This window comes from Lissotriton helveticus, chromosome 3_1 (assembly GCF_964261635.1).
Source record: "Lissotriton helveticus chromosome 3_1, aLisHel1.1, whole genome shotgun sequence".
Taxonomy (NCBI): domain Eukaryota; kingdom Metazoa; phylum Chordata; class Amphibia; order Caudata; family Salamandridae; genus Lissotriton; species Lissotriton helveticus.
In genome coordinates, this window is record NC_136061.1 from 2124844389 (window position 1) to 2124868046 (window position 23658).

Below are 23658 nucleotides of genomic sequence, written 5' to 3' on the forward strand. Positions count from 1 at the left end.
ACCCAGCCATATGCAAATCAGACTTGACCCTGTTCCTCATGGGAATTTTCCAGCCCAAACTGCCACATCAGGCCTTTCCTCAGAAAAAGCAACTAAGTCCCATTCTGCTTTGGGACTTAGAAAAGTTTCAGTGAGAAATCGCCAAAGCTCCAGAAATCCAGTGGGACCAACACACTTCAAGTATCAGCCCTGGTTTTCACCGCAGAGGTTACAATATCATTGGTGACCTGCTCAGGGAGGATTTCTTTCTTCATCACATGACAAATTTCCTTACTGGAGTGGGACTGAGAAATGTTTTTGAACATTTTGACTTCCAGACTTTTCACTGGGACCAATCCACGTAATATTCAACCATGACTCCATCACAGTCAGCCTCGAATCACACCTTGATCCCAGTCTGCTGTTTTAATAAACTATCATCGACACTTTGTGCCTTTTGCCGCTATTTCTGCTTACAATTTTGAAAATTCATATCTCTAGTTCCCTTTATTGGATTTTAGTCATGTTGGTGTCATTTTGTTTTTTACATGCTTCTCTGCTTATCAATTTTAGGTATGGATGTTTACTGCTTAGTGGTCTGACTTTATTACTGGTTTGGTACTGCAAACATACTTTACATATGACCCTAAGTAAAGCTCTTCTGCTCTGTGTCATAGCTACCACGGGATTGAGCTCAGGTTAATTTACTGGCTTTGAGGGTTCATCCTGACAAGAAGTGTTATTATTCCTTCAAGGGGTCAGTTACCCTTCCAAAATAAAAATAAAAATTCTTACAGTGCCTGTGTGGATTTCACTTCTAAGAGTGAAGCTACTTTCTAGAGGCATTTGCAACTGTGTGCTCGAGTGACTGTGACTGCTGGGCACTGATTAGAAGCAAGTTCAGTTAGACCAAGCCACCAGTGCAGGACTAAAGAACATTGAAGCAGCTCAGCGCAGTCCCCAGACCTGCGACCGGAAGCAGGTCACATTGCCAACTCAACCCTGGCAGGACCAAGCCATTGATTCAACAACTCGCCCAGTCCAGGAAGAAGAAGGCCCTGCCGCAACTTGCAGGCCATCTACCACTGACACCATTTACCATGAAACGGACCATTGACCAAAGAAAGTGTGCCTGCCAGTACATCCAGACACTGCTGTGTAGCCTGTGTCTGCTAGGAAGGAGTGGAGCAGGGGTTTGAAGCACCAGCGGCTGTCACAGCTTCCCCCACTATGCCAGAATCAGGATGGAATACCAGTAGGCCAGGACAAGTTACAAACCACCCTTAGTGAAGGTTTATAGGCAGGAAGGGAAACCTTTCAGCACATAAACAATCATTCCCTCAATGTAGTCACCCTTACACTATGGTGCAAGGGATTCTGCATTGGCGCTAGGTCACTGAGTTTGCACCCGCACTAAGGAAAATGCAAGGATGTGCCGTACCATTGTAAATACAGCTCATCTCTGCATTTGCAGAATGGTAGCGCATGGCGCTAGCAACCTTTGGTTAACACCACCATGCCCTTAGGTTTGAAGTGACTGAGTGCTACAGCCAAGCACCTGTATTCCTTTTGTTAAGTAGCTGGACTCCAGTTTCTCGAAGTAGTTAAGACGTATAAGTAATAAGACTCTGACTTCACCACTGATATTTAGCACAGATTTACTCTATCCTTAAATCCTATTGCCTGTTACTGAATGCAGGTTTTAACGTAACTATAACTGGGCATTTTATTTGCCTTCCAGGCTGCAGGCGACCTGAAGACCTGGAGCTCTACTAGTACATTATGTTTTAGGCGAAAAAAAAATTCCTTCTCTCTGTTATCCGATTTCTATAATTGCCACAGCTACTCAAGAACTTTAAATGCAGTTAATATACCAAAATGAGTTATCATCATCTAACAAGTTGATAGTCTGAGATCTGCACTCCGCTAATCTTTATTTTCAACTGAATTCCGTGCTGTTTTGGGCTGTCCTCTGTCTCGTAAACACAGTTTATTTTTCCACCATAATCTGATAGCACAGACATGCATATGAGCCCCAAGGCGCACTGGACTAAATAGGCTAAATCGTCTTAAACAATCCCCCACAGACTATTGTCTTACTTTTTTTCAAACATTCTTTGTAATGGAAAGTTCATAATCATCCAAAGACATCCATAGATTAATGTGTGTGTGCATATATATATATATATATATATATATATATATATATTCACTGAAAAAACCATAGGTTTCAGGGATGTTATAGTTAAAAATTATCATTTAAAAAACCACTGAAATTCAATGAAAAAATAATATGTTTCATGGACGTTATAGCTAGATATTAGCATTAAAAAAACCATAGGAAGTCACTGAAAAAAACCACAGGTTTCAGGGACATTGTAGTTAATTGGACATTTCACCCATACAAAACCAGAGAAATTCGGCTGTTATAGTTAGTTGAGCTAACTATAACTCACGCCCCTGCAATGCACTGCTTATGACATCACATATTACGTCATTGATAACATTGCGAGGCCCCACTGATGACATCACTGATGACATCTCAAATGAGAACATTGTGATGCCCCCCCAACCTAAATAAATTATAGCCCCTGGGGAGGTGGCAGTTCCCGGGGCTTGAGAGGGGGCCTGCGAGGCCCCCTGCCATAAAATAACTTAATGCCCAGGGAGTTGGTGGTCCTCTTGGCAATGCAGGGCAGGAGTTCCCCACATTTTTTTTTAAAAAAGCCCTGGGGAGGTGGCAGCCTCTGTGGATGTAGGGGGCCGCATGCCCCAACATATGACAAACTAAGCCCCGGGAGGTGGCAGTCCCCATATTATTCCCTTATTGCCTACCAGACCTGGCCCACCCAGGGGCTCAAAGAAACGAAGCGCTGCAGCCCGCGCTTCATTTCTTTTTACACTTTACATTGTCATTTTACATTTACATTTTTACATTTAAAAAATGCTTTTTTGGGCGGAGCAGGCCTAGGGGGGTCAGGGTGTTTTTACCCTACCCCTTTTCTTGTTTTTTTTATCTTTTTTTTACTGTTTTCTTGTGACGGGCTGTTGATTTATCATCCACCAGGACCCAGAAGTGTGTTTATTCATCCCTTTGAACTATCCTTGGAATTCCTTGCAAATCTGATTTTTATATACTAGGGGATTTGATTTCCCATTTGGAAAACAAATCAGACCCAGACACTGAGTCATTGTCAGATATCATGAGATGCTTCGGGTTAGCCCAATTTGTCAGTGGTCCCACACATCAGGTGGCACCCACCTTGATATTTTTTTCCCAATAACCTCTTTCTTTCCTATCCCTCTATATTACCATTAGCATAGTTTCAGCTTCCCAGTTATTCTGTAAGTACTAAATTAACAAACAAATTGGTTCCTTCTCAGGCCTGGCACAAGGACTGCAACCCCGATTTAAGGTCCTTCTTCACCAACTCGCAACTAAAAGTTAGCATCAATTTAGAGCTAATGGTGGATGACTATACAAGTTGGTTTCAGGCAGCAGCTGATACATTAGCTCCCTCTAAACTCAAAAAGGCCAAAAGGTACAATCCCATGGCTTGTTGGTTTAACAAATCCTTGAGAATCGCAAAGCAACAATGTCAGAGACATGAGTGATCATGGAGGAAAGATTACAATGCTTTAGAGATAGACAAACACAAAACTTGCATTCCTCATTATAAAAAGTTTGTCACTGAGTTTTTTACAGAACAAATAAAAACCTTGAAACCATGAACTCATCTACGGCACTGGTTTATACAATCAATAAACTGTCAGTTACAAGAACACATATGACCGCAGAAGGGAGTCAGTCACTCTGAGAATCCATGGCAAGTTTCTTTCAACAGAAAGTTGGGCTTATCTTTAACAAATATACTGTGAGTAACCCTCAGAGTTAGACAAACCATTAAGACACAGTAGTTCCCCAAAACAAATCCACTTTCACAGAATTTGTACCTGTATCAGTGGAACAAGTCTTTCAGGCTATATCCAAATCAAAATCTGGTTCACCATTGGACCCCTGTCCACCAAATATCCTGCATCTGGTCCCAGAGGTGTTAACATCTGTGCTAAACAAAATCTATAATACTTGGTTTAGCTCAGGACCTTTCCCTAAACAATGGAAGGTAGCCTCAATACTTCCACTGCTCAAGAAAACAAATTTAGATGAACAGGACCTGAATAACTATTGGCCCATTTCAAGACTACTTTTACCAGCAAAACTATTTGAGAAATGTATGAACTCTTAACTGGCTGCTTTTGTGGAAAACAATGCTCTCCTGGACGATACCTAATGCGATTTCCATAAGGGTTTTAGTACAGACTCTGCATTGATAATGGCCACCGAGGAGATCAAGTCCATAGTGGATGCGGGTGGCAGTGCCGCCCTTTTCCTACTTGATCTCTCTGCAGCTTTTGACGTGGTCAGTCATGCTCTTCTGATTGGCCATTTATGGAACCTGGGAATTCAGGGGTCAGCCATTCTTCACACAACAGACTCAATCAGTCTCCCACAAAGATTTTGCTTCTGAACCTTTTACCCTGCCCCAGGGCTCATCCTTAAACCCGACTCTGTTCAATCTTTTGGTCACCCCTTTGGGGGAACTTATCAAATCATTTGGGCTGTCATTGGTTTTCTATGCCAACAACACCCAGATTGTGGTATTCCTAGCAAACAAAGGCCAACAGCTGCATGAGTGCATTGGGCTCCTGGATGGGCCAAAACTGCTTGAAACGTAATTCAGCTAAAACAGAAGTTATTTTGTTTAGAAATAATCTGACATTCTAGCCCCCCAAATAGTGGCTTGAGGAACGAGGCCCCTTTCCAAATCCGATTTAAAAGCTAAAAGACCAAGGAGCTATGCTTGATGATGGTTGACATACAAAGAGCAGGTAAACAAAGATACTTCCAGTGTGTTTCTTACCCTTCGAATGATAATGAAAATTGCCCCATTTCTTCCCATTCACTTGCTTAAAACCATAGTCATCACACTGGTACTATCAAGTATAGATTAATGCAATGGGCTCTATCACAATCTACCCAGAAAATTACAGAATCAATTACAGATCCTGCAAAACGCATGGGCACAAGTGTTGATGAAGGTCCCCAGATTTGTCTCAGCCTCATCAGCCATTCACACTGGCTGCCCGTGAGGAAAAGGATCACCTTCAAAGGACTTTGCATGGCCTATATGGCACTACATGGCCTTGGCCCAGGGTATCTCAAAGACAAATTTAGATGGTATGTACCAGGCAGGTCTTTGCGTTCCAGCTCTGCTAATGATCTGATAGTCCCCAAGCATAGATCGGCCTCATGGAGTAGCAGGAGTAGCATCTTCTTTATAACTCGAAACCAGAATCGCCTGCCACTGGAACAAAAAAAGGCTACCTCTCTTATCAGCTTTAGGGAGGCCTTAAAAACCTGGCTGTTTAGGCAAGATTAATTTCTCGATTTTCTTTTCTGTCTCTCTGATCTGTGATGGGTGCAGCGCCAAGATACCTTTGGGTATTTGTACATGCTTTATAAATATAAAATCAAATTAAATCAAAAAATGTAATGATGAAAGCGACTTGTATTGTGCACACTTACTCCTAGGAGTGTCCCGGCACCTTAGCACAGACCGAAAAAGTAGAACAGCTTACATTTATTCCTGCACCAAAAGCAAGGTTTTCAGCCTTTTTTTAACACTGCAACATTATTCAATGTGTGAAGCCCCAAGCGATGACACATTACAAGTAGAATAAATAACCCCTGTACTCAAATTAGTGTTACCTAACACCGCAAATAAAAACAATTAAGGAATAGATTAAATAAAAACAGTGAACGGAAAAGTTCAACTAAAAAATAGGTCACATCTCGGAAGTGCATGGCTGTCTAGGCATGCTGGACTATCTGTTTTCCATCACGGGGGCCATATTGGAATGGGAAACTATTGTTACAAATTAAATAACAACAATAATTTAATCTAAAATTAAAATGCAACACAAGGAACTAAAAAGTACAGAATAGGTCATATCACAGAAAGAAATGACTGTGTGGGCATGCACGCTCAACTTTTCTTCAACATGGAGTCCATATCTGAATAAGGAACTAATGTGTCTTTGCAAATAAAAGAGCGACGTTGATCAAACATCAAAATCCATGAATTATAACGCATCACACATGTGTAATAGAATCCAACCATAAATAAAATTACAGTGACATCTGAAAAACACTCCAATTCCTCATCAGTGATTAGAAACATAGCGCAACGTTTTTACTAGAAAAAAGATATCACAAGTCTCTCATACATTCCGCTGGGACATGCAGTGTCTAACAACTTGATCCATGCAAGAAATGTTCTGCTGTTGTCTATATTTGAATCACATGCAACAATCTAAAAACTCTGGAATTGCAATTGGCTTATGTTGTTGTCTATTTCCATCCAGTGTGACCACACTGGATTTTTTGTATTGATTGTGTATGCCACTTTTATGTTCCGTAAAACTTATTTTATTTTTTCTTTCCATTTTACCCACATATAATAAACAACATAGGCATTTTACTGTAAATAGCATTGTACAATTTACAGCAAAGGGCCTAGGAGCTTTATGTGCCCTTGTTGGTTTGTCTGATGCCTTTCGCTTACACATGACACACCCCTCCTAGCTGCCATGATAAAGCAATCTAATTTGAGAAGGAAAAACTCCCTCAATGATATTTCACAGAAAAGCAATTTCTAGTTTCTTCCAACAGGAAAAATAAACGTAAGGTCAGTCACCATCATAAACAGGTACTTGGAAAGGGACATCGTAATCCTGAAGACTGCCTGAGCAGATATCACTTCCATTCAGGATCACCATTTTGAACGCTGCCCTACCGGGATCAGTTGATCATGTCAGAGCTACGGTCCACCCCCGATAGTCAGGGTCCAACCGCCTGCTTCGTAATGCAGTGGTTGGCCCAAAGGACTGTCTGTCGGTGGGACTGCCACCAATAGACTGTCGGTGGCGGTCCCACCGGCATCGGAATGATGTCCAAAATGTTTTATTGCAAATGGTAACTCATAGATTACGGAGTAAATGTTTTTGTATGGGATCGGCATAGGGAATCAATTTGGATTGTAGGAGCAGTGATCATTTATTAGAGAAAGAAGACTGAAAAAGCACAAGATTTTAAATGCTTACATTGTTGGACTGGAAGCCAGTGAATCTTTTTTGAATGGCGTACTGTACGAATGCGGGGACTTGGTCTTAATAATACCCTTTCTGCTGCATTTCAAATTTTCTGACTTCCGTGTATTGCTCTCTTAGACAGTCCTGCATACAGGACATTGCAGTAATCAATATGAGATAAAATAAGTGCAGAACCACCATCCTTCTCAAGCATTTGTATGATGCTAAAGGCATACCTTTACCACGCAATGCCTTTACAACACAAATCCTTTACCATGCATGCCTTTACCACAGATACACCAATTGTTTGACATGTCATGCTTAGAGTGGTCTTCCCCAAAACCTATTTACCTTCCTCCTCCATTTTTGCTGATCTCATTTTTGCTGGCCTTTGGACTACTAACCAGTGCAAAAAAGCATGTGCTCACGCCTTAAAACATGATCACATTGGCCTATGAGAAATCACAACAAAGTGTGATGACTAGTGGAAGAGAGCTACATTGTTCTATTCCAGAATTTCAACAATATTTGAGATGTTCCTATTGAAATGCCAATTTTATTGGAAAATGAGACCTTACCCACTTTTTGTGGCATGCTGCATCATTGGTGACTTCTCCCTTCCCTGGTAAGATGATTCCACTAGGGTTGATGCAACCTTAAGTGAGAGGGAGTTCTTAAATAAACATTACTGGATAATAAAGGGACCAAGATCACTTAAGAATACCTGGAAATAAACCCAGGTTATTACCTGGCATGACATTGACCCTTTGTTTTTCTCTACACGCACTGATGAAGCATGGGTTATATTATTAGGGATCCCCTCCGCCCTGAAGAATGCCCATGACCAGTATTGACAAGTGATAGGGTACAAATATTTTGGGTTTTAGTGGGGCCATTATGCCTATACTTCATCCCACTATTGTTTGTGATATACCAGGGATACCCGTGAATAAAGGTGATAACTTAGGTGTACCACAAGGTATTTTTAAGTGACCTGTGTCCCTTGTCATTTAGTTTTATTTAAGAACTCCTTCTCACCTGAGGTTGAGTCCGCCCTGGTGGTATCATCTTAAAGGGTGGGAAGAGGTTGCCAATGATGAAGCATGCCACAAATAGTAGGTGAGGATTCCTCTTCCAATAAAATTGGCTTTTTGATAGGAAAATCTCCAATATCGCATATGGTAGAAATTTTGGAAAACACCAATGTAGCTCTATTCCATAAGCCATTGTACTCTGTTGTGATTTCTGATAATTTAACTGTGGAGGTTGTGCTTTGCCTTTACCTCCACATCTCCCTGTGTGTTCTGAAACATTGGACTATCCCCAATAACCATATTTAATGTACTCATAAGTCTGTAGTAAAGTAGCACTACATGTACCCAGGGCCCATAAATTAAATGCACTAGTGGGCCTGCAGAACTTATTGTGCCGCCTACTTAAGTAGCCCTTCAAAAATGCAGCCCATGTGTGCAGTTTTAAACTGCAATTTGCACCTGGCAAAACAAATCATTTTGATAGACCCAAACCTTACTTTTTAATACATATATGTCACCTCTAGGATAGGCCCTAGACATCCAAGATGACAGGGTGCAGTGTAGGACATTTACTCCTAAATGTTTTTTTTCGCTACTGAAAGGCCTATCTCTCCTATAGACTAACATTGAGGTTACCTTCTTACATGTAATAAGCTGCAAATTCCAAATGAGAACAGGTAAACAGTTCATGGTTGGTGTCTTTGGAATTATAATGAGATATCCTCTCTTATGGTAAAGTCAGATTTTTTATTACAATTTTGAAAATACCACTTTTAGAAAGTTAAAGACACACAATTGATGGACAGAATAAAGAACAAATCAAAACATTCACCCCCAGTCAAAAGATCTGGGTTAAATCCATCATAATTTTGCTCACCATGCCACGCTGGTATAGACCTGGCCATATGCAAATCAGTCTTGACCCAGTGCCTCATGGAACCAGTCCAGCCCGAATTGCCAAGCCAGGTCCTTTCTGGACCAGAAACAAGCATCCTAGGAACAGTTTTGGGGTTACACCTCTCATCAGCCACAATAGCTTGATTTTCATATGGATGGTTTCAAACTGAAATGGCATGGGGAGCACAAAAACGATGGATTTAGGCCCAGATCTCTGTACTGGGGTGAATGTGTGACATTGTAATGCATTCTGTCCATGGATTGTTCTTTTTGCATTTGTCACCTCGAGGGATGGGTATGCCCTGACGTGAGTCCTGTGCTCTTCAAGCCACTGGAGTCAAGCTATCCTGGCTGATGAGGGGTGAAACCCCAAAACCAGTCCTAGGATGCTTGTTTCCAGTCCAGGAAGAACCTGGCCTGGCAGTTCAGGTTGGACTGTTCCCACTGGGCGCAGGGTGAAGACTGAATTGCATATGGCTGGGTTCAAACTGGAATGACTTGGGGAGAAAATAAATTATGGATTTAGGCCCAGATCTCTGTACTGGGGTGAATGTATGGCATTGTTATCTATTCTGTCCATGGATTGTTCATTTTGCATTTGTCACCTCGAGGGATGGGTATGCCCTGACGTGGGTCCTGTGCTCTTTAAGCCAATGGAGTCAAGCTATCCTGGCTGATGAGGAGTGAAACCCCAAAATCAGTCCTAGGATGCTTGTTTTCAGTCCAGAGAGAACCTGGCCTGGCAATTTGGACTGTACTGTTCCCATTGGTTGCAGGGCCAAGACTGATTTGCATATGGATGGGTTCAAACTTGAATGGCATGGGGAGCAAAAAAACAATGGATTTAGGCCCAGATGTGTGTACTGGGGTGAATGTATGACATTGTTATACATTCTGTCCATGGATTGTTCTTTTTGCATTTGTCACCTCGAGGGACGGGTATGCCCAGACGTAGGTCCTGTCCTCTTTAAGCCACTGAAGTCAAGCTATCCTGACTGATAAGGGGTGAATCACTGAAACAGGTCCTAGGAGGCTTGTTTTCAGTCCGGTAAGAACCTGGCCTGGAAGTTCGAGATGGACTGTTCCCATTGAGCGCAGGGTCAAGACTGTTTTGCATATGGCTAAGTTGAAACTGGGATGGCATGGGGAGCAAAAAAAATCGATTGATTGAGGTCCAGATCTTTGTACCGAGGTCAATGTACGACATTGTTCTGCATTCTGTCTGTCAATTGTTCTTTATGCAGACATGGGTCCCGTGCTCTCTATGCCACTGGAGTGAAGATATTCTGGCTGATGAATTGTGAAACCTCAAAACTAGTCCTAGGATGCTTGTTTCCAGTCCAGGAAGAACTTGGCCTGGCAGTTCAGGCTGGACTGTTCCCATTGGGCACAGGGTGAAGACTGATTTGCATATGGCTGGGTTCAAACTGGAATGGCATGGCGAGCAAAAAAACGATGGATTCAGGTCCAGATCTTTGTACCGAAGTGAATGTATGACATTGTTCTGAATTCTGTCCATCTATTGTTCTTTTTGCACTTTTAGAAAGTAGGCATTCTCCTGCCTTAGCCAATTAGTGCCTTCATCCTGCCTCTGGGTCACATGACTGGGTATGGCTGACAATTGGCCTTTGTGTATTCCACCTAGACACCTATACATAATAGATCGATTAGGTGTGCGTGGACAAGTGGGTGGAGCAGGGCACAGCCCTACTTACACTTGAGTATACTGTGTCCTACCTCCACACAAGGGGCTGCATACCCCGTGTCATGCCAGGGCATGTTAGGCAGGAAAATTGTGTGATTCAAAGGAAAACCTCTAGAAGCTTCTCCCACTTCATTGGAGGCGCTAAGTATTAATTTTGGACCTTTGACACCAACTCTCCAGAACACTTCTGGACCTGTGTGAGCCTCTGCCAGGAAGAAGGACTGATGTGCTGTGGAAAGGACTGCCACTCTGCTGGCGGCTGCCCCGAAGGACTGCTGCCTGCTGTGCTGACCTGCAATCCTCTTGCCTGGATGAGAAGAACTGGACCTGCAACCCGTACCCAGGACCAGCAGAGTGACTCCAAGACAAGTCTCTTGTAACCAGCACCTGGACTTTGCAGGTGTGAGTTCTACCCTGTGCCACCCACGTCCTGGACCTTGGAAGTGGGCCTGAAGTTCCTTAGCCAGCCCATCTTTGGATCCAGCAGAAATGACGCTTCTACTCTGCTGTGTGGTGTAACTTCAAGCAGAACTGACACTTTGCCTCTACTGTGAGGATTCTCTCAGCGCAAGTCTGTACATCGATCTCGCAGCCGCATCTGAACAAACGCTGTGTGAAACTTCCCCAAAGCAGGCCCTCACATCGCAAATCTCTCATCGACGGTAGCCTAGATGATGATGCAGGTTTTAGCATCGTTGGCTCGCAGCTCGTCTGAATTAGCACATTGTCTCAGCTGCGCAATGCATGGTCTAGGTGGGTACTCGCTACACTTCACAACCAGGATTTAAGGTCTTTTGTTTAGTGGGCCTCTCTGGGTCACTGTAGCCAGCCCGTGCTCCATCATGGTCAGCCTAAACTTGTGACTTTGTCCCAGTCCATATATTCACTGTTGGCACGTTGTGCTTTTTGCACTATTATCACTGAAATCTTAAAACCAGCATATCTCTAGTTCTGCTGATCAAATGTTTGTCAGTTTGGTCTTATTTTATTTATTAAAATCTACTCCAGTTTTTAAATTTGCTGTGGAATGCTTTTGTGGTTTTTTAGTACTGTGTTATTGTTTGAAGTGTTGCACAAATACTTTACACCTTGCCTCCAAGGTAAGCCGGACTGCTCAATACCAAGCTGCCCAAGCTTGAGCACAGGTTAAAATAGGATTTGCTGGTGTCTAGCACCTGCCAAGGATTATGATTCCTGCTTGAGTAGGGTTTCACCCTCTCAACTAGTAACCCAACCAAAGAAGCTCTACCAAACAACAGAAGCTCTGCCCTGTCCTTGTTCAATTTAAGCACGTCATTCCCCATCCATTCTACTACAGTCTTGGGCATGCCTGCAGCACAACCTCCTCTGTATAGCACTCTATGAATGTCATCCATCACAGCTATCAGTGCAGCCTGTGTCCCATAAAAAAGGCAGAACCCTGCTTGAAATATATCAAATAGCCTATGGTCAGTAACTGCCTACCACCTTGGGGTCTGCTGTATGTATTATTTTTTTAAATCAAATGTACCACCATGCCTTCCTCTAAGACCGAGGTACAATTCCTGATTCTAAATAAATATAGGATACAGAAAGTGTATTTCTGTTGGCTACATTTCCCAATTGACTTTCCTCACAGCTCTTAGCAAAAGTTGGAAGGGTGCAAAGCCAGGTGGCTGCCTCCAAATGTCGATTTGGGAGGTGCAAGGAGAGAAAGGAGGAAGAAGCTCGGAGGAGTCTGAGCACAGGGAACTCCCCTGTTAGTGCTGCAGAGATGACAATGGAGAGGAGCTGGGGAATGCAACAAATAGACCTGTGTAAAGAGCTGCACATTTAGATCTTAAAACAAAAGTGCATGTTTAATGACATATACTGCAATTGTGAACATCTGAGTGCCAAGTCCTCCTCCCCCTTAGCCATGGTGAGCTGCTTTTGCCCCTGGATTCGATATATTAATATCATGGATTTATTTCCTTTCATATGGAGTAAGAGACCAGATGTGGAGGGGGGAGGGAGAAAGGAGCATGATACGCTGGAGAGGGAGAGAGAGAGGTGAAGTAACGTGTCCTTCCAATGCACTTCAAAGCAGGACAGGATGAGATCTAACTGCTCCTGGGAGGAACAAACACAATATAGTAAAGAAAGCTATTGAATTTGGAACAGGGGAGTACGCTAGACTGCAAAGCCATGCAATCATATGCAAGAGGCTGATGAGAGGCCCACTCTAAGTGCTTGTAATGTATTGGAAGCAATAGGTCTGGCCAACAGACATCTATACAATTCAGAATCTCATAAATCCACAAGCCCTCTCCATTTGCCATTGTATTAGCAAAGTGTTATTCATGAAAGTTAATCAAACCCTAAACCTTTTAGTTATTAGCTGAACTTTGAACTCATTCCTCTATATGGTCACTGAACTCCACAGTGACTTGCAATATCCATATAAAGTGCGGCAGGGGGTACTTTATCCATATAATAATGCATAACAAGTAACTGTGTAGGTCCTGTATTGCTGTTAAGGGGTTCAGTAGACATCATAAACTACAAGACTGAAGATCGAGTTGTTTGCAAATCTCACCAGAATTCTTAGATGGCAATATAGGGCCATATTATACGTGATTCACATTATATATTTGTTATATTAGTGTAGGAAATGACCATCTATTGTGCGATATACCCCAAAATGTTTGCCCTATTTGTCTTTGCTCACTGTAGAACTCTGTGCACGTTGCCCCTGCTAATCAGTATTAAAGTGCCTGTGCTCCCATTTTACATGGTTGAATTGGTATTCTCCTAATTGGCATATTTATTTTGAATAAAAGTCCCTATTATATTGTACAAGGTTTACACAGGGCCTGGAAGTTAAATGCCACCAGTGGACTAATGTATCTATTGTACCATCTATTACTGTGGCAGTGCAAACATGGCTTTAGGACTGCAATTGTAACCTGACTGGAGCAGTGTAAAACCTGCATTTCAACCTGTCAAAGAACCCTTTAAATAGGTCTAAACTTTCCTTTAAAATAGTAATATGTCTACTATACTTAGACCTTGCAGCCCACAATGCAGGGTGCATGACATTCAAAATGAGGACATGTAGACATGTAATGTTAACATGTTCTTAGAGTCACTACTACCCAAAAACTATTTTCAGTGTAGAAAAGCTGGCTAGCCCATAGAGAGATGCTGGGAAGCAATATGAAATAATAATTCTGCTAGCTTAGGTTAGGGACCACAAGAAGCACAATTTTGCAATTGTCCTAGGTATTCATCACAAGATCAACTTGATGGGGAAGTTTGATAAATATTTAAAAAGTAACCTTTATAAAGTTACCCTTTCCCTGCCTGAAACTTTTAAAGGCTAATTTGCATGAGCTTTCCAATTGTCACCTAGCTGGTGAATGGCCCTGAATAAAATTTGAAACCTGTCCTAGAGCAGACGTAATGACCTGGGTGTGGGGAGGTGGCTTTGCTCCTCTGGTAGGATGACCATTTGAGGTGTGTCCAGAAATGTAATTTATTTGAAAGGGGCCTCCCTTGTCAAAGGCAAGTGTCAGGTAAGACATGGACAGGTCCCTTCTTTTCTTCCTCTAGTCAGACAGGCACCAATCCCAGTGTGAGGGGAGATGCCCCCACAACAGATTTTGAAGGACCACAGAGTCACTCAATACAGAGCTGAAGATAAATGTGGAGTCCAAGGGCAGCCGCTTCAGAACACTTCCTGTACTTGAGGAGGATCAGAAGGGGACTGAACTTGCAGTCTGTGACAGGAGAGGGCCCTGTAGGACTCAACTCGCTCCCTCTTGTACCCAGTAAAAGGAAGTAGACTCCAAGAGGCATAAGGCGGACCTCCTTTTCAAGCTACAGGCACACAAGAGCCCTCAAGAGGCATTTTCCTGCAACCACCCATCTCAAACAGTACCTGGCATTTGCCCTCTTCGAGGCCTCTGTCTGAGGGAGTCCTGACTGCTTAAGTGCTTTTTCTGAGGTCCTGGAAACCTTGACTATGGCTGGCAGCACTTCTCATACATCCCTGAAAACCTTGGACTTAGAAACTTTTTCCAACTCAAGGCCTTCGGAGGACCAGACAAAACCTGCCAAGCTGGTCCGATCAAGGTACATTGCCACAGGGCTGAGGAATCAGGTTCCTCCATTTCTGAGCTTCTCCACAGCAGTATGCCTGATTCAGCTTGACCTTGTGGAGAAAGTGTTCGGCCTCGCGGAGCCCTCTTCTGCTATGCCTGCAATCTTGCCCCTCTGGAGGATTCCAAACTGAGAAAATTTGACTAAGTGCGAACATACAAATCTTGACTGGTGATGGCACCAAAAGCATCCAGCTGGTGAAAGTACTTCCCCTTGTGCCATATTTCAACTTTACCACTTTCAGCTTTTCTGCCTAAACAAACAGCTACACAAGGAACTTGCACAACAGCTATCCAACCTCATTGAGCCCTCTTCGGCTGCAGTCTGCTGCTTTGCCCCACTGAACATGTTGGGCTTCCATTTTTAAGATTAAGGCCCAGATGTAGGTATATAAATACCGGTCGGTAATGCCAAAATTCGCTGAATTTCTGCGTTACTGACCTGTATTTAGCGATGTGCAATGTAGGTAACACCAAACGCCATCGCAAATAAGGAATCAGTAAAAATAAGGGAAACCAGTTAAGCATGAGCGTAAAATCCGTTCCGCTGGCGGATTTTGCGGATTTTCGGCAAATTCGCAATCCGCGAACTCTCGCGAACTTGCCGTAAATTCTTAAAATCCGTGCGAAGCGGATTTTTTGCTTGGTCGCACTTGCCAACTAGAATACTATACAATTTCGCGGGAGTAAACACTTGCGAACACGTAGATGCGGCGGGCAGCGACAATCTCGCAAATGCGAGATTGCAAAATTTGCAATTTCGCACAAGAAATCCACCAGCAGGCAGCATAAACCTTGAAAATTATGATTTTTATCAGAATAACTCCTCAGGTTGACATTTGCCTGCACTTTTTCTTTGCAAGGAGTCCATTTTGGGGGGTGGGGGGTGGGAGGAAGGAAGTGCCCCACAGTCTCCAACTTCCTGTTCCTGTCCAGCAGGCTCCTCCCAGTGCTTTCTTCATGTGCTGGTCACTTTGATTTGGATCTTGACCTGGAAGGATTACTTTTTGTGGATGCTGCTGGATATTTGGATTTTTGCAAAACTGAAAGCACTCAGCAGGTGCAAAAGTTCAATCTTATCATTAGTAACCATTTCCTGTAGTGCTTCCTGAGGAGCCCCTTCAGAGTTCATTTGCCTACTTGCAACTATTCTATGACCCTGCTCTGACCCTCACAGCAGGCTCAGAGAATAGCTACAAGTATACAACAAATGTCCTGTTAAAAAAAATTACACTGTGGGGGCGTGGCTTGGCGCCCGACGTGAATGGCGGCGTCTGGGTGAAGCTCCTCGGTGTGCCCGGAATACGGCATCCTTCCTGAGTTTGACAAGCGCTACTTTTGGGATGTGAGGACGTCGGAGCATCTCCTCCTCCCTTTCCGACCTTCGTGGTTTCGTTTGGCAGCAGCATTTTGGAATTACGAGTTATGTAAGTTCTTCAGCTGCGTCGCTGCCTTGCGACCGCCATTTTGTATTTTCCCCAGCTGCGCTGTGTCATCGCACCGATGATTTTCCTGGAAGTCTGTGGCGACTTTGCTCTCACGTTCACCATCCTTTCTGCTTTTGGAGGTCTGTGCTCACTCTATGTTCATTTTATGCGCCTACTCTGACTAACTTTTACTTCGGCGGCCATTTTGTCTTTCTCACATATTTTTTTTTTTCGACATTTGTCGCCCTCTATCTCTTTGCCGCTTTTTATAGGTCGATCTAAAGGCACCTTATCTGCAACTCCTCCTTCTAAGCGTATTTTCATCAAAAACTCGAAGATATTTTCCGAGTTTTCCAGGACTCAAACTGCTCCACCCTCCCCTCCTGAGGACAACATGGCGGCGTCTGAGACTTCAACAGCAGTTACCGGAAAATCTCTCGCTAAACGCCTCAAACAAAATCCTCCTTCACCTCCAAAATCATCTTCCCTTGTTTCAATGGAATTATTATTGGAGGAAATTAGAGCTTTGCGTCCTTTCATGGAGGACACTAATGCAAAACTTCAAGTTCTCACTGACTCTTGGTCACAACTCGACGGCAGAGGCACTACTGTGGAGAAATCACTCTCTTCACTAGCGGTTGACTGCGCTAAGATTTCTCCCCTCCACTCTCAAGTTTCTACCCTTCAGCGCCAAGTCGAGGAACTTGAAAACCGCAACAGGCGCAACAACCTCCGTATCTACGGCCTTGAGGAAGGACAGGAAGGGTCTGACCCCATTACATTCTTCAAATCCTTCATCCCCAAGGTCCTCCGTATGCCAGAAGGCACCATGCTTAATATTCAAAGAGCTCACAGGTTGGGTCGTCCTCCCTCATCGCCCTCCCCCTCACAGAAGCCTAGAGGGGTAATCCTGTATTTCCTAGAATACACGGACCTGTTAAAAGTCCTCTCAGCAGCGAAATCCTCCCAGCGGATTACTTGGTCCGGCTCTACCCTTTTCTTCGCTCAGGATTACGCCAAGGCCACTGCAAACAGAAGGAAGGCCTTCTTGGACTTAAGACCTGCTCTTCGAGACATGGGTGCTCGTTATGGACTTTTTCATCCGTGCCTGTTCAAAGTAACCTATAATAATAAGACTACGACATTTGAAGACCCTCTCCGCCTTCGTAGCTTCATCAACGCTCATCACATGGATCCCATGGAGGCCTCATCCTCCAATGCTGGCTGATTATATGTTCTTTCCCTTAATTGTTTGACTTCCTCGCCTTGTTGCGTTCGTTAGTCTTATTGTTGCCACATGTATTCTCTGTTGTTCTCTTGTGACCATTATTTCCTTATTTTCTCCACAGTTCATCCCTTCCCTTCCCGTGATGCCTCCCGGTTCCCGCCCTGCTTGATCCTGCTCACGTCGTCAGTCCGTCTGGTTCCTCCTCTCCCCTTGTATCTGTTGAATCTTCCCCCTTGTAGGTATGTCTCAATTCCATGTTCTTATTTGGTTGTTCTATTCTGTTTTCTTTGTTTATTCTCTTTGTTCTCTCCTGCTTCCTACCCCTTTTTTCCTTTCTCAGCTGCTGCCTTCTCCATTTTATCTACTTCTCTCCTTCAGTATGCTTCTCTTCCCATTTCTTTCTTCCATTCCTCCTCTTCCCCTGTCCTTTCCCTCATCCTTCTTGATATCTTTCTCTCTCTCTTTCTTTCTTAAATCTGGTTTTTATAAATCGTATTTTATTTCTATTCACATTCTTCTGGTTGCACTTTTTTATTGCATTGTTTGCGTTATGTTGACATTTAAAACTTCTATTGTACATCATTCAGAGTTACCTCATGGAATGTTAAAGGGTTAAATAGTCCTATTAAAGGACAACGAGTATTAGCTCATTTGGCTAAACTAAAAACTGACGTTGCCATGTTACAAGAGACCCACCTTGACGACATTGAATCTTCTAAATTGAAGAGACTTTGGGTCGGTCATGTTTTTTCCTCCCCCTCCTTGGGGAAAAAGAATGGTGTAGTCATATTAGTTCATAAAAAGTTTGCTGTTACTGATACTCATTTTGACATTGATTCTGATGGTCGTTTTATAATCTTAAAGTTGACTGTAGATAATGTGCCTATTGTTATTTTCAATGTCTACGCTCCAGTTACTGCCGACCACACCTTTTGGCCTTCTATCTCTGATAAATTAATCTCCCTCAATGACAATTACATTATTTTTGGTGGCGATTGTAATCAAATTTATGACCCCTTCCTTGACAGACACTCCCCAGTTACCTTTATTCGATCCAAAATGCATAATCAATTTACATCTGCTATTCGACGCACATCCCTAACAGACATTTGGAGACTCTGTCATCCTGACCTCCAAGAATACAGTTATTTTTCCCCTCCTCACAAAACCCAATCCCGCATCGACTACCTCTTCCTTAGCAAATCCCTTGCCCAATGTGTCCTTGCATCTGAAATTGGCTCCATCCTCATATCCGATCATGCCCCTATCCTAGTAGACCTTGAATTGTTACCCTTCTCTCCCTCACCTGGCAGATGGCGATTCAATGACTCCCTCTTGGCTGATTCCAAGTTCACCGACCAGTTCAATGCTTTCACTACTGACTTTTTCATTACTAATTCCACCCCTGATTCCTCTCCTGTCTCGATCTGGGACGCTTTCAAGGCAACGGCTAGAGGATTTATAATTAATTACGTTTCTAAAAAACTGAAAAGTTTTGAACGTCAATCTTCCCTTCTTCTAGCAAAAATTAAAAAGTTGGAATATTCATATTATAGATCCCCCTCTGATTCCTCTCTTAAAGATCTTATCTCTGCAAAAGTTGCTTTTAATAAATCCTCTACTGATGCTGCAGCCTCTTACCTACTGAAATGCAGTGCCCGCTATTATGGGGGTCAAAACAAAATGGGCAAACTCTTGGCCAACTACCTAAAAACTCGTCAAGATAGGACTCGGATCGCCTCCATAACTGACATGAATGGAGTATCCCATTTTAAAGACGAAGATATTCTCCATGATTTCGTCTCCTTTTATAAACAACTATATACTCCCGAATCTCCTCCTCTTCCTGATGACTTGACCTCTTACTTTCATTCTCTCACTCCCCCTTCCTCTTCCCATGTTGATTTTTCCCCACTCGATTCTGACATTACTCTAGCGGAAATCTCCCATGCAGTTTCAGTGCTTAGACGTGGCAAAGCCCCTGGCCCTGACGGGTTTACTATTGAATTTTATAGCCACTTCTCTAAACAACTCCTACCTCAACTACTTCTTCTTTTCAATTCTTTTGTCGATGATGGCTCCTACCAGGGTACCTTTCAGGAAGCAATGATCTGCCTCATCCCCAAAGACAATAAAGATCCTACACTTTGTAAAAACTATCGACCCATCTCCCTTGTAAATACAGACTACAAAATTTTTGCCAAATTACTCGCCCTACGTATAGATCCCATTTTACCTGAAATTATTGGCCCGGTACAATCCGGTTTTTTCAAAGGCCGCTTGTCATCAGATAACTCGAGAGTTTTCTTTAATGTCCTCAGCAAGGCTTCTACCATCCAATATCCTTTGGCAGCTATTGCACTAGATGCCGAAAAGGCATTCGACCGTATCAGCTGGGAGTTTATGTTTCGCGCTCTTTCCTGGATCGGCTTTCCTATACTCTAGCCCCAAAGCTTCTATCTTCGATAATGGCAAAGTTTCAAATTATTTCTCTCTCTCTAGAGGAGTCCGCCAAGGTTGCCCCCTCTCCCCCTTACTGTTTATCGTTGCGCTCGAGCCCTTCTTGACAAAAATTAGACAGGACAGTCTTATTACTGGTTATAACCCTGGTCCCAATCAAGTCAAACTCTCAGTTTACGCTGACGACATTCTTTTTTACTGCTCCAACCCTGAATCCACTATTCCCTCCTTTCTCCGTCAAGTCGAAGCTTTCTCCTTGGTATCTGGCTATCGCCTTAATCGTGATAAATGCGAGATCCTACCCCTTAATGTCTCCTGCCTTCGTCACTATTTTGACCACACTGGTTTCTCCTGGCAACCTACCAAGATTAAATATTTGGGCCTCTGGTTTTCCCCTTCCATTTCGGATACTTTAAAATTTAACTTTGATTATATCTCCAAGAAACTTTCTGACTCCATCACTAAATGGAATCCACTGTTCCTTTCCTGGTGGGGGAGATTGGACTCAATTAAGATGATGTTAGCTCCTATCATCTTATACTCCCTCTCCATGATTCCTGTCCGCATTCCTCAATATTATTTCAAAAGATTAGACTCTCTCTTGTCTAAATTTCTCTGGCAAAATAAATCTCCGCAAATTGCGCTTTCCTTTCTTAAAAAAGATAAGTCTCACGGATGACTAAAATTCCCCGACTTTAAATCTTACCATTATTCCTTTTCCCTGAAACAAACTATTCGTTGGTTATGTCTGGATCCTCTCACCTATCCACCAGTATGGCTGTCCATGGAGAAGTCCCTCATTTCCCCCTTTGATTTTTTAGACGTTCTAGCCTTTTCAGCCCACACCTCTTTTCTACGTTCTCCTATTATCGCGCATTCGTGCCACATCCTCGCTCCCCTTCTTCCTTCTACTTACCCTTCCCTTACCTCTCTATCTCATCAATCCATTTGGCACAACAAACTGCTTCGTATCAAGAATCGCTCCTTCTGCTGGAAATCCTGGAGTTCCAAAGGTTTGAAGTGGATTTCGCAATTGCTTCATGATACAGTGCCCCTCTCCTTTTCTGAACTTCAAACTACATTTCTTCTCCTTAACTCCTTTAAAAAACAGTATGACCTATTACTCCATGCTCTCCTCTCCTTTCTTCATTCCCTTCCACTCTCTTCTGACTTCCCTCCTCTCTACCCTCTTTTATCTCCTCTTTTGCACTCCTCACCTTCAGCTTCGCACATCTATTCCTGCCTGATAACACCTTCTGAACGCATTAAATCACGCACTGAACTGGCCTGGGAACAGGCTTTGTCAGTCACATGGCCCGTTTCTTTATGGGATAGGCTTTGGATTAAAATCCACAAAACCTCTCGGGCTGCCAACACCACTCAAACCCTTTATTTTGTTTATCGAAGATTATTGTTTTCTCCGTCTAAATTATCCTCTTTCTCCCCTGATCTCTCCCCGGCCTGTTGGTCCTGCTCCTTCCCCTCTGCTGACCTCTCTCATATGCTATTTCACTGTCCTAAGGTTGCTTCCTTTTGGCATGCAATTTGGTCGCGTATTTCCACTATCTTCCAGTTTCAACTCCCCTTTTCCCTCTCCACCGTTTTCCTAGGCTCCCTCTCCCCAGAGCTGCCTCAATCCCCATCTAACTATAACTTATTGGATCTTTTTATTGCAGTTGCCTTCCATTTGATTACCTCCAACTGGAAAGATTCCTCAAAACTTACATATTCTGCCTGGTGGAACGCTATCTGTTTTAATCACAGACTTGATACCAACTATGTTTCCCCCGTTTCCCTTGCCATCAAACGTGACCTACTCTGGATTCCACTCACCGACTACCTCTCCTCCTCTCCCTCTCCCCCCTCAGTCGCCACTGTTCCCATTAACCCATCTGATGAAGTTCGTAAACCACCTTGAGGATTTTGACGTTGTCTTTTTACCTATCATTTCAGTGTTTTATTCATTCAACTGTAAATATTTGATCACTTACTTTTTCGCATTCAATGTAATTTGTGCATATGCTACTATACTCCATTTTATTCTTATTGTTTCCTTTTTTCTTTTTATATTTTTTGCACCCTCCTTCTTTTTTCATGAACGAGAGTGTGTTGTTTATTGAATCCGCTTTCTTTCTTTGGCATTATCACATTCCATTTCTCTTGTATATTATTATTTCGTAATGCATTTTCACTTTTGTACTTTCTGTTGGTTTCAATAAACTTGAACTTAAAAAAAAAAAATTACACTGCAACAGAAAGCAATTACAGACAAATCTGAAAGCACTCAGCAGGTGCAAAAGTTCAATTATCATTAGTAACCATTCCCTGTAGTGCTTCCTGAGGGGCCCCTTCAGAGTTCAGTTGCCTACTTGCAACTATTCTATGACCCTGCTCTGACCCTCACAGCAGGCTCAGAGAATAGCAACAAGTAGGCCACAGAGGTCCTGTGAAAAAAAATTGCACTGCAACAGAAAGCAAATTACAGATAAGGAAGCAGGTGCCAGCCAGACTGGAAGTTTAAATTCAGTGACACATTAATCAATCCCAAATTAATTCATGTCAGTTGAAGCAGGGCAGGTGTGCTTGCTTTTTTTCACCCCCATAATCTACAGTGATAAACCAACCAGAGGGTGGCAGTGATGTACCAGAGGGTGGCATGGGTGTACCAGAGGGTGGCAGTGGTGAAACAGAGGGTGCTGTGAACCTGTGATGATGAACCAGACGTAGAAACAACATAGTCGCGGCCGTTGCGAGCCGACAAGTAAGTTCGCAATTGCGAACTGGTACGCAACCCTCGCGAACTGGCAGAAACCCTTGCGAACACAAAAAAAAATCCGCAAATTCGCAAGAGTTCCCGGATTTTGCGGATTGCGAATCCGTAAATACGCAAGTTCGCGGATTGTCAATTCGTAAAATCCGCCCATGCTTAAAACCAGTTACCGATTCCCTAATTTGTGATTAGCAGACACTGAAACCCCTAAATATCGAATTCATAAATTATAAATCCTTAAAAAATCGCAAATCCAATGTACCAAGAATCGGTTATACCAAATTTTTGAACTTTTGGTATTTAGGAGTCGCTAATTACCACTGACTCAAAGCAGGTGGTAATCAGGTGCACTGCATTTAAACAGCCCCAAAATGCAACAGTGTTAACACAATGGTGGCCCTCTACGTAATTGCAAGGCGTCTATGTTTGCAAGCAGCAGGACTGAGGATCTGGAGATGGGAGGAGCACGTGTACAGACTGCACGTTACACTGTTCCAACTGACTGAGGCTGAAATCCATGAGAGGCTACACCCAAACACTATCCTGGACCTGATACAGAACCTGCACCCACTCTTGGAGCATCAGACACCAAGGGCGCAAGCAATACCTACTTATGTACAGGTACACTGTTGCCTGCACCTCATGGCATCTGGCAGTTACCAAGGGGTAATAGCTGTGGCAGGTGGATTCTCACAGAGTTGCCTGTCACGTTTTCTCAATAAATTCCTGGATGCCATGTTGCAAAGGATGCCACACTTCATCCAATTCCCCAGCACACAGGCAGAGCTGCAGAAGACCAAGATGGACTTTTACCAGAAGGCCCAGTTCCCCCATGTCAGAGATTGCATTGAAGGGACACATATACCAATCTGCCCCCCTGCTGCG